The sequence below is a fragment of the Stegostoma tigrinum genome, chromosome 27 (assembly GCF_030684315.1).
Source record: "Stegostoma tigrinum isolate sSteTig4 chromosome 27, sSteTig4.hap1, whole genome shotgun sequence".
In the NCBI taxonomy this organism is placed as follows: domain Eukaryota; kingdom Metazoa; phylum Chordata; class Chondrichthyes; order Orectolobiformes; family Stegostomatidae; genus Stegostoma; species Stegostoma tigrinum.
This window is the reverse complement of record NC_081380.1, coordinates 5,026,556-5,039,234: the sequence shown is the minus strand read 5'-3', so window position 1 is coordinate 5,039,234 and position 12,679 is coordinate 5,026,556. Positions and strand designations below refer to the sequence as shown.

Here is a 12,679-nt window from a genome sequence, read left to right as displayed (position 1 = left end):
GGTTCCCAGGCGGAATATAAGTTGCTGTTCCTGCAACCTTCGGGTGGCATCATTGTGACAGTGCAGGAGGCCCATGATGGACATGTCATCAAGAGAATGGGAGGGGGAGTGGAAATGGTTTGCGACTGGGAGGTGCAGTTGTTTGTTACGAACTGAGCGGAGGTGTTCTGAAGGCAATCTCTGTTTCATTCCCAGGCAACTAGCCCAAGGCCTAACAGACACTCAATGGCATACTGGCCAAGGGGTGCAGGCCAAGGGCTGAGCTTGGCAAATATCTGGCATTTCAGGGGAATATGGTTTCCTTCATTCCACCTCTGCTGTGCCTCATTTCCCGTTGTGATGTGACAATATCAATCGTGATTGGTGGAAAACTATATACCCTTCTCCTTTTATCATCCCACCATCACTGGGGCTGACTGGAGTGTGAAGATCAGTGTCAGCTCTGGTCTGTTTTCTTTCTGCCCTTTTCCAGGCACAGTCCAGATCTTCTAGGCTACTCACAAACGGTGTCAATTGGCATGTTGTATGTGATGGTGTATTGTGTCTTAGACATGTTCTGATCCCCTAGGGGAGATCTCTCTCAGTTAATATCCTTGCACGTAGAAGTCTGTCTTCCAAGGATATTCTAATGTCAGCTCTTGTTGGTACGGGATAATTCAGATCCCAGAGTGATCCCTGACTTGGTGCAATTACTATTTGCAATTTGGTCCCAAAGTGGTTAATCATTGATCAGTTCGTCAAGAGACTGTGAATGTACTTGGGACTGAAGACAAAAGATTATTGCACTCAAAAGCAAAGAAAAACAAAATGACATTGTTTTACCTCATAACTTTTTAAAAATTTTATATTAGGCCTGCTATGATTCAGCACATAACAGCTGAGGTTACCAATCTTATCCCTACATTGATCTTATGTAGGCACAGAACCAAAGGGGAAACATATTGGAATGAACGTACTATGCTCTGGCCAAAGGCACTGCTAATTAAGATAATATTTGAATTATTTCAAAGGTTTTTGATGTGTTCCCAGCCAAATTTGTGTGCATTTGGTAATGTGCTTTCCCCAAACAATCCCTGCTAATGGCGTTTGTGGGACCTCCCTCAAATTCTGAAATCAACCATCAAAATGTGAGATCAGATCAACTTCTCTCTGAAGCCCTATATCACATCCCTTTGAGACACTCTCAGTGTCAGAAATGAGCCAATTGTCATGTGGTGAATGTAAGCTCATGCCCTACCAACAGTGGGCTCCACGGTGGCACTCTGACCTCTGAGGGACAAAGTTTATTCAAGCCCTGCTATAACGTGTGAGCTGATACACTACAGCGCGGTACTGAGGGAGTGCTGCACTGTCAGAGGCACTGGATTTTCTCTGAGTTATTAAGGCTCAGCTAGCTGTCCGACAATGTGGCATAAAAGGTCCTGTGGCACTATTGGAAGAATAGAAGAGGATTTCTGTTTGCTATCTTATCCATTATTTCTTCCAAAATGATCATTTAACTTGGTCATTTACGTATCGCCGTTTATGAGTACAAATTGGCCATTGTGTTTTCTACATTGCAATGGATGCTACACTTCACAATATTACAATGCTTTGGAGATTAGGATGTGAAATTAAATTTGCTTTGATCTTTTCAGATCTGAAGAAGAGGTGTAGTGGACTCCAAACCATTAACTTTGTTCCTCTCTCCACAGATGCTGTTTGACCTGCTGAGTTTCTCCAAAACTTCAAAAGGACTTCATCGCCTGAGAATTGGCTTGGAACGTTCTAACATTGCAAAAAACACTGCATCAATGGGCATTCTCTAACAGCAAGGACAGACTGCTGTGTCTTTTACTAGCATTGATTAGGAATGCATTGTCAAGGGAGACAGAGGCTTTTGTGAATGTGAGGACAACATCAAACAGAGTATTTCAGGTATGCACAGAAGGAAGGAGAATTGATTTGAAGCAGACTGTTTTTATTTCTTAATCCAATAAATTTTGATTGAAGTCTGTCAAAGGGCAGAAATGGCCATGGGTACTTAGGGAATTGTGCAGATAACCTTGCAATAAATTCAACTCGGAGAAATACAATGTGCTTCAGTTGGGGGACAAAAGACCCAGGAGGGAACACACAATTTGATGAAGGAAATTTCAGGCACAGAAGACAAAAGTGGTCCAGGTCCCGGGCTGATAAACAGTTGAAACTATTGTAAGACTACTCAGTGACAATGAGTAAAGCTGATCAGTTATTTGATGGGATTACAATGTCAACGTTGAACTGGAATTGTGAGTCAATGCTGCTATTTTATCATTGTTTGAGAATGCACTTTGAATGCTGTGTATAATTTTGCATGTATACCTCTTAAACTGTATATAAGTACATGCAGCAAATGAGAGGACTAAACGGTAACACTTGACTGTGGACAGTACCTAGCGCAAAATGTAATGCTTTATGCAAATTATCACCCGGTAATACAGAACTTGACTAATGCTATACAAAGACACAAGTTCATTTCACCTTGTACTTGTCAGGGCAGATGCAGGCATGGCAAATTTCAAAGGGAACCACAATTTAAGCTACATTAAAAAAGGGGGCTGATTTTGGCAAATGGATTCTGAGTGGTTCATTTAATTCCATGGAGATCATGTTAGGGACTCATAATCTTTCAATTTTTTGCTTACATTTTTAAAGAAAGGCAAGTTAACACTGATTGGATGAAGCATCCCACCTTTTTAGGAATAACTCTGCTATTTTACAAATCATAGAAACTTCCCAGGGTAGGGTGCCAGGATTTAGGGGGTGGGATGCAGGCTAGGTAAGGTGCCCAATATGTAGCATGCCAGTTGGGTAATGTGCCAGTGTGTCAAGGGATCCATATAAGGGATGACATATTTCTGTGTATTGGGTGGCTGGGGGTTATCATGTCCAATAGAGAGGATTTTTGGGTGCTGGCGCATGTAGGGCATGGAGGGGAAGAGGGACAGGGAGAGCAACGGGTTGTTTCTGGGTTGCAGAGCGGTTCAGTGCAGGTTGATGGCTCCCATGGCAAGGGATGTATCAGGGCCCGGGGTGGTTCCTAAGCAGCAGAGGTTACTGGGTAGAGATGGGAGGTGGGGAGGTGTCAGGTTGGGATCTGGGAGGTGTAGGGGACTGGAGGAGTATAGCTGAGAGTCAGTGAGGTAAGTTTAGTGGTTGTAATTACCCAGGAGAAAGACAAAGTTCCTAAGGTTGTTGACTTGCTCACTGAACTGGCTTGTTCTTGTCCTTAAGTTTTGTCACCATGCTCAGTGACATCATTAGTGGAGCCTCCGATGAAGCGATGTTATCCTACACCGCTTGGAATTTATACTATCCAGTCCATTATGGTGAGTAGTGTCATTTCCGGTTTGAATCTGTATGGGTTTGTATATTGGGTCCAATTCTATGTGTTTGTTAATTGAAGTATGGGAGGAGAATCATGCCTCTAGGAATTCCTGTGTGTGTCTATGTTTGTTTTCTAAATTCAGTTTAATGGCAATTTTAAATTACTTTTAAAGAAGTAAGAATTCACTTATTTGCAGTGGAACTCTCCAGATTCTCAGATTTAAGTGTATCGTTTCGGAAGGATCCATTGAAATCTGTGATTTGCCCATCAGTTCCTTCAGAATCTGCCGCCCCTGGCATTCTGCACAGCTCCCATGAGCAACTCCCCATCCACGCTGCGGGAACAACTGTCCAGACCTGGGAAGGTCCAGGTTCTATTGTCCTAGTTAGAGGAATGCAGCAGTTATGAGTTTGAACAGAAAAGAGTCAGCCTGGGCTTGTGAGGGATTGATCATATCTGACCCATCTGCTTTCACATTGCCTTCATTGTCCGGTGTAGGTGTACACATATATATCTAGAGCGCCACATCACTCATCTCTACGCTACGTTCAACATTCCAAAGCACAGCACATGGTGAGAGCAGCTGGGAAGGAGGAAACAAAACTTTGTTTTTGTGTCTAAAAGTCATTACTTTGAACATCTAAAAAACCACAAGAAAGACAAGATCACTCAATGGATAGGAAAGGATACAAGGATATCATATTTATGGATTTTCAGAATGAAGTGAATACCAATTTGAAGAGGAGATTATTACCAGTGATAAAAACACCATTGACTTGGAGGTAACTTTGTAATATGGGTTGGGAGATCAGAGATAAAGAAGGTTTTGGATATTGGGATGTATTCTAATGGGGTTGGATGTGATTAATGGTGCTCCCCTGTGCAATGTACTGGAGCCCTAGTTTTTCACTAATTATATCAAAGGCCTGGAAATAGAGAACTATCCAAGTATAGACATGATCCTTAGTTAATGCAGACAGTAAATTGTGTTGATGGTAGCTGGTGGTTGCAGATAGCCCCAGGTCTGACTGGTTCTAAGAAGAGCCTTCACCTCCCCTCCCCCAGTGATATTACACTAAGGGTGACTTTAATAGTGGAAGCTGATTCAATCGCAACTTTCAAAAGGGAATTAAAGTCTCACAAGGAAGAAATTGCAAAATCTGCAAGAAAGGCTCAAGGAAATGGCAACAACTCATTCTAAGAGACAGTGACAGTGCAGAAAATGATTGCAGCCCCTTGTCACTGACCCAATAAAAAGCCATAGGATGGAAGGGAAACCCAACCTCAGCCAATCCTGCAAAGTCCCCAGTGATCCTGGTGGACTTTCTTCATTCCTCCCAGCTTCATCCTTCATTAGATAGTGAATGGTGAGATGGTCCCTTGGCAGATCACTTAGAATCATACAGCATGGAAACAGACGCTTCGGTTCAATTCATCCATACTGACCGGGTATTCCAATCTGAACTAGCTCCATTTGCCTGTATTAGGTTCATATCCCTCTAAACCTTTCCTATCTGCCCCAATGTCTTCTAAATGTTGCAACTGTATCCACCTCCACCAGTTCCTCTGGCAGCTTGTACTTCATAGGGGCCACACATTATGTGAAAATGTTGTCCCTCAGGTCCCATTCCCCTCTCATCTTAAACCTATGGGGTGGCACAGCGGCTCAGTGGTTAGCCTCACAGCTCCATGGACCCGGGTTCAATTCCCGCCTCGGGCGACTGTCTGTTTGGAGTTTGCGCATTCTCCCCGTGTCTGTGTCGATTTCCTCCGGGTGTTCCGGTTTCCTCCCACAGTCCAAAGATGTGCAGGCTAGGTGGATTGCTCATGTTAAATAGCCCACAGGCATACAAACTAGATGGATTAGCCATGGAAAATGGTTACAGGGAATAAAGTTAGGGGGTGATGATTCTGTGTGGGATGCTCTTTGGGCATTCAGTTTGGACTCGATGGGCCATATAGCTTGCTTCCTGACTGTAGGGATTTTATGATTCCAGGTCCTCCAGCTTTCATCCCTAGCCTGGGAATAAGACCTTGGATATTTGCCTTATCTATGCCACTCGTGGTTTTGCGTACGTCAATAAGATAACACCTCAGTTTCTAAAACTCCACAGAAAATTTGTCCCAGCCTCTCCAGGGTCTCTCTATAGCTCAAAAGATTGCACTAAATACAGTGGGGAGGGTTAGGGTGGACACTAACCACCTGCAGGATCCTGTTTCAGACTATGGGTAAATTTAGCCCTGAGATTACACAATACAGTGTTCAGATTTCAACACTGAGTCTTACAAAGAGTATAATGGCCTTGGAAAGATAAATATTGCGTGCAATTTTGGTCTCCTTTTCTGAGGAAGGATGCTCTTGCTCTTGAGGGAGTGCAGCGAAGGTTTACCAGGCTGATTCCAGGGATGGCGGTCTGACATGTGAGGAGAGATTGGCTTGGGACAACACGATGTGGAGGAACACAGCAGGCCAGGCAGCATCAGAGGAGCAGGAAAGTTGATGTTTCGGGCCAGGACTCTGCTTTAGAAATGGGGAGGAGAAAGGGAGCTCAGAAATAAGTAGAGAGAGGAGGGACGGGGCTGGGGGAGGTAGATGAGATAGTGATAGGTGAGTGCAGGTGGACAGTGGTGGGGATTGATCCATAAGACAGTCACTGACTCTACGCTTAGCCTCACCGATGTAGAGGAGGCCGCATCGGGCGCAGTGGTAACAGAGGACCAAGTTGACGGGTGTGCAGGTGAACCTCTGTCTGATGTGGGAGGTTTGTTTTGTGCCTTGAATGGAGGTGAGGGGGAGGTGTAGGGGCAGGTGTAGCACTTCCTGTGGTTGCAGGAAAAGGTGCCGGGGTTGGTGGGGTTAGTGGAGAGTGTGGAGCAGACGAGGGAGTCGCAGAGAGAGCAGTCCCTACGAAAGGCAGATAGGAGTGGGAAGAGAAATATATCTTTGGTTTTAGGATCAGACTGTAGACGGTGGAAGTGGTGGAAAATGATATGTTGGATGCAGAGGCTGGTGGGGGTGATTTGTGAGAACAAGAGGGATTCTGTCTTTGTTTTTGTTGGGGGGAGGGGATGTGAGGGCAGGAGTGTGGGAAATGTAAGAAGTGTGGTTCAGGGCATTTTTGATTACCGGAGGGGGAAGTTATGGTCTTTGAAATAGGAGGACATCTGGGTTGCCCTCTGCTGCGTCCGCTCCCAAACATCCCAGAAGTCCTCCTATTTCAAGGACTGCAATTTCTCCCCTTCGGTGATCAAAAATGCCCTCAACCACATCTCTTCCACTTCCCACACCATTCATTGAGACTTATAGAATTCTAACAGGGCTGGACAGGGGAAATGCAGGGAGGATGTTCCCAAAGGTGGTTTCTCCAGAACCAGGAGTCACAGTCTGAGGATTCGGGGTCGACCATCTAGGACAGAGATGAGGAGACATTTCTCCTCTCAAGGAGTGGTGAGCCTGTGGAGATCATTACCACAGGAAGTAGTTGATGCCAAAACATTGGATGTATTGAAGAGGCAACTAAATATAGCACTCGGGGCAAATGGGATCAAAGGTTATGGGGAGAACGCAGGATTAGTCTTTGAGGTGGCCAATCATCCATGATCGTGAAGAATGCAGAGGAAAGGCTGAGTGGCCTCCTCCTGCTCCTATCTTCTATGTTTCTATGTTACATTCACCCAGAAAGAGTTAAACAATGATGAGGGGTTGCATAAACCTGTCTTCTATTTCCTCCAGTGTAGCAGATTAAGGGCCAATCTAACTGATGCTTAAAGGATTTGATAGGATCGATACAGAGAAACCGACTTGTTCCTGTGGCCAAGCTCAGAACAAGAGAACACAATTGTACATTTCAAGCTAGGTTGAGTCATTCAATCTCCAGAGCAGACCAAACAAAGATCTCTCATCAGAGTCTGATTACAGCTGAAGGATCAGAGAATTTTTGTTTTGACGTTGGAATTGAACAAGAAGGAAACACATTTTTGCACAAGAGGATTTCTCACTCCCAACGTTCTGCAGTTGCCAGGGGTTAATTAAAATATCCAAGACTAGGGAAGAATTTTTGTTTGGAATGAATATTATAGACCAAACATGAGTGGGAGAAGGTGGGCATCAGATCAAGCATGACTGAGGCTTGAAAGTTTGGACGGTCAATTAACTCTCATTCCAATAAAATTATAATTTAAATAAGAAATTATTAATACAATATATGCACGTGCATGATGTCAGTGTTATTTTATTAGTTACATGCTCTGTGCAACTGCTTCAGGCCTTCACTCAGTATTATACTTCCCAGGAAGAGGGATCTGCTCTTCAGGGCTCTCAATAGACACCTGGAGCAGGAAAATCTGGGAGGTGCCTTAAAACTGAATGAACTATTTGTGAAATGAGTTCATGGATGGGCCTCAGGATTGGGATGAAAGGTCTAGTCTAGATCTACATGTACTGACAGATGTATAGATTTCCCATTGAGGCCTTCCCCAACACTTCAGCACATTCTTCATTCTGGTAATGCGACAGTTTTAGAGAATCACATAGCTATATTGTTCCAAAACTGCAGATCGTTAGATAATATCATGGAATCCCTACAACACAGACAGAGGCAATTCAGCCCATCAAGTCTGCACTGACCCTCCAAAGAGCATCCCACCCAGACCCAGGCTCTAACCCTATCCCTTTAAACCCACATTTAGCATGGCCAATCCACCTAACCTGCACATCTTTGGACTGTGGGAAGAAACTGGAGCACCCGGAGGAAACCCACACAGACACGGGGAGAATGTGCAAACTCCACACAGACAGTTGCCCAAGTTGGAATCAAATCCAGGTCCGTGGTGCTGTGAGGCAGCAGTTCTAACCCATTAGCCCACCTGCCGCCTGCTCCAGCTTATATCAAAGATCCTAACTTAATCTAGCCCATTCTATCATAATAATATTTTGTTCTGTCATAATAATAACTGCAAATTGTACAGAAAATCATCTCGTAATTTTTGGAGGAACACACAGCATAATGTCTCATATAAATTATATTTTACATTGTAATGCACATATATTCTAGTACAGATCCTGAGAAAATGAGAATGTGCTATCATTGTTATTGTGTGCTCCATTTTCATGAAAAATAAATCATAGTTTTTATTCATGCTGATGAGCAATATTTATTTTCAAACACTCATTGTGGGATACCGTGATCCTGATGGGGACAGTGCACTAGAATTCATAACCCACTATTCTACCAGTCTAGAAATATGATCGATTTAATCTCTAGAATGGTCACTGCCTAAATAAACAGTGACAAAAATAAAACAATATCACACTAGGTTTAATTATTGAAAAATGAAAATCATAAACTTTTTATTATAACAAATATATTCTCTTATGTGGAAAAAAGATTTTTAATTATAATATTAGCATGCAAATTTAAACTGTACCCTTTTAAAATCTCCACGCATACACATTTTTGTTCACACTTATGATGACAGGACAGACAAGGAAAACAGATTTCTATTTTCAGGAGTATTTTGGGCAAAAGGATATAGGCAAAAGTTTGAGGATCAGAGTCCGAACCAAAAATATTTTTGGTGACAATATCACATCGATGTCAGCTCTGGTAATCCTCAACTCGATAGCTGGTCGGTTAGACCTAGGCCTTGCCTTGAGCTGAGAAGAGAGAGAGAGAGAGAAAGTGAGAAAGGGAGAAAGGAAATGGAGAGGCATATTCATGGCTGATCCCTGGAGGTCTGAGTTCTAACTGGTTGCTCAGGTCTGTGCCCGTACTTAACCAATCCACAAGCAATTTCTAGACAGACACTTTTTATTTTGAAGATAGCTGGTCTCACAAAAATATTAAAAACAACTTCAAGCTTCTATCAATAAGTGACTATACAGTTCCACCTTTGACTTTCAAAAAATGTCCAATAATCCAAATTTCAATTTTCCAGCATATACTTCCAAATAAAATATGTGCAATCCTTAAAGGGGGTGGAAGTGATCACAGGCTGAAGTTTCATCTGGGTGCCTAATACTCGTGTCCCAGTCCTGTTCCTCTTTCACCATTATTTCAGTTCTGGGTGTCACTGAGTTGGGTGCATTCTGTGTTAGCCCAACATTATTCCCCACAACATTTCCTTAAGAACAGCAACAACTTGTTTTTATTTAGCAGCTTCAATGTAGGAAACTTTTTGAGATTTCTTCCAACTGTTTTCAGATAAAATTTGACACCAAGCTCATAATATTGACAGATGACCAAAGGTTCAGACAAAGAGGCCAATCTTAGGGAGCGTCTGAGAAGCGAAGATAGATGTGGTAAAAGTGTTATTGTGTGGGAATTCTACAGCTAATTGTGCCCTCCCAACTATGAATTTGGTGGTGGGGCATTTAACCAGAGGGGAGGTTATTGACTGGGACCCTGTCATCTCGCTGTCTTCACTCCGTGGCAAGAAGGCAGTGCCAATAGTTGCCCTTAAGAACATGATTAACGCCCACGTCTTGCCACTGTGGATATTCACCCAGCAGAGGGCGGTAGGTCGACCATTTTAAAAAGTTTATTCTTGGTCAACACTGACAACCATGGCTAACGCTGCCTATTCCTAGTTGCCCTTGAACTAATTGGCTCTCCAAGCCATTTCAGAGTCAAACATGTAGCTGTGGGTCTGGGATCCTGCGTAGATCAGTGTGAGGGCAGCAGATTCCCTTCCCTAAAGGACATTGGTGAACTGGATGGGACTGTACAACAACTGACAATGAGTACATGGTCACCATTAGGCTAACTCCAGATTGTTACTGAATTCAAATTTCACTACCTCCCATGGTGGGATTTGAACCCATGTTCTCAGAGCATTAGCGTGGGATCCCTGGGTTACTAGTCCAATAGTATTACCACTGCCTTCCCTTACTGTGCAAGCCCTGATGGGATTGTAAGGAGCTCTGGGGGGTGGTACGCTTGTTCAATGTGCCTGATTGAGGGATCCAGCATTGGGTTCCCGCTCAGTCACCCCTCACTCTTTGTCTCTGACCCCTGTTCCCCACCCATTCATGCATGTTCTCCCAGCCTCTGTGCAGATTTCCTCTGGTCACTCCACTTGCACACCAAAGATGCGTAGGTTAGGTGGATTTTATAGCACTGTAGTGCCCAGGCAAGGTAGATTAACCATTGGAAATGCAGGGAAAGGGTACAGAGGTAGGTCTGGGTGGGATGCTCTTCAGAGAGCATGTGGACTCAATGGGATGAATGGCCTGCTTCCACACTGTAGGGATTCTACAATTTCTATCTACCCCATGCCCTCACTTTTGATTTCCTTGATGCCCGAGAGTTAGCCCTCCAGTGGGTATGCACCGACAGCGGTCACTACCTCCCTGATGGCATTGCTGTTGTTCAATGGATCTGATCGGTTGGCCCTCAGACTTCATGTGTGCGGAAGCTTGCCGCTGTCCAGTTAAGTGCCCTGGACCGGGGGCTAATTTTGTCCAGCCAGTCCTATAAACAAGGCAAAATGGATCTACTGCTGACCCTCCTAACTCTGGACCTGGAGAAGTTACCAGGCAGGGAAAGTTTCTGATGATAAGGGCATGAAGGAGTGTGAAGACACCATCACGAGGGGCAATTAGGGATAGTCAATAAAGGTTGGACCAGTCAATGATGCCTACATCTCGTGAATGAATGAATAAAAGAACTATATGTTTTAAAATTACATAAACTGGCAACGCAGTAAGATGCCAGGGCTTTGAGATTGCTTGACACAATTCCCATTAGCAAAGGCTTGGGTTGTAGACAGCCCCTGTGACAGGAGATGATCAGGCACTGGCAATAAAAACAGGCCACACTCACATTAAGATTGTGTATGTGTGAGGTGTGTGAGTTTCAATTCTCTTTACATTAAGACCTGAATATTATTACAAAACTGTACACAAAATTGTTAAAGAGGGATTTATTTCAAAATTTAATACCTTTACTTTGATTTTTTAATGTATCCATTATTCATATGTGTACTTCCATATACAAACATCGACATACAAAAATAACTCACATATATATAATGTAAGTATTTTAAAATGTACATTCACACCAATATTTCATACACATATGTATAACCATTAATTCAAACATCAATCTTAAGAAATCTTTGTCTACTCAAGTGTAAACTTACATAGACACCTCAGAAAGGTACACATTCGGATACAAATGTTATACAGTCAATGTACCTTGTGGTTGTACAGGGCTATCAGCAGCTTGCTCTGCTGTTCCTGAACTACAAGTGAAAATTTTCAAACACAAGACTGTTCCGAGGTGATTTCATGCATCCTTGGGAATACATGACATGTAGTAGCAGATCACGAAACATTTACACTGCTGAGAAATATTTATTATATTTGATTTGTTGAAAGGGTGAGATGGAGCAGATTGAGAGGATGTTGGTATGGTGCAGAATCACTGGTGTAGACTAGTTCGACAGAACAACCTGTCTCTGGGCTGCAAAATCCTGCACAGTTTAAACTGGCAAATGCAAGCACTTGTGATGATTCAGTATTAGTTTTATAGGTTTTTTTTGGTGTCTCCAATACTCGTTGGAAACAATAAAGAACTTTGTGTTTTATTTTGTTTCAATAATTCTCTTTTCTGGTGCACATCTACAGACATTAAAATGAGTGATATCACTATTAGAGGTGGCAAATATATTTTAATGTTTTTGATATTCCGTATAAACACTCCCAAAATGGGGTTTAGTGGATACAGAAAATAATCCACTTTTCTTCTGCCATTGTACGATCTCTACTCCATTCTCAGACCACAAGACTTTGTCCCCACTCCCCCCATATTTCTGACCTTCACATCAACTTCACTCAGTGAAGGTGTCAATTTATTAGGAGCATGTGAGGGAGCAGAAGTGGACCACTCTGCCCTTGAATTCAATACGATCATTTATGTTTTGAATTTCCCATTTCCCATACATGGCTTGCTGCCTCATAGCCCCAGGGACCAGGGTTCAATTCCAGGCTTGGGCGGCTGTCCGGAGTGTGGAGTTTGCACATTCTCCCAGTCTCTGTGCAAGTTTCCTCCGGTCACTTCACTTTCCTCTCACAGGCCAAAGGTGTGCAGGTTAGGTGGATTTTATAGCCCTATAGTGCCCAGGCAAGGTGAAGTAGCCATGGGAATTGCAGGGAAAGGGGATGGAATAGGTCTGGGTGGGATGTTCTTCAGAGAGCATATGGACTCAATGGGCTGAATGGACTGCTTCCACACTGTAGGGATTCTACAATTTCTATCCACCCCATCCCCTCACCTTTGATTTCTTTTCTTAACAAGAAGCTATCTATCTTAAAAATGTTTAATGAGC

The 12,679-nt window shown here is 43.2% G+C and overlaps 1 protein-coding gene across 1 annotated transcript in view; it reads right to left on the bottom strand.

Annotated features, from left to right (window-relative positions):
- Positions 1 to 8,760: 8,760 nt before the first annotated feature.
- Positions 8,761 to 12,679, bottom strand: part of LOC125464768 (protein spinster homolog 3-like) — a 135,785-nt gene continuing 131,866 nt past the window's right edge. Inside the window, exon 13 of the mRNA XM_048557573.1 lies at positions 8,761 to 9,005. The gene's annotated coding sequence lies outside the window, so the exon portion shown is untranslated. The remainder of the gene's footprint in view (positions 9,006 to 12,679) is intronic.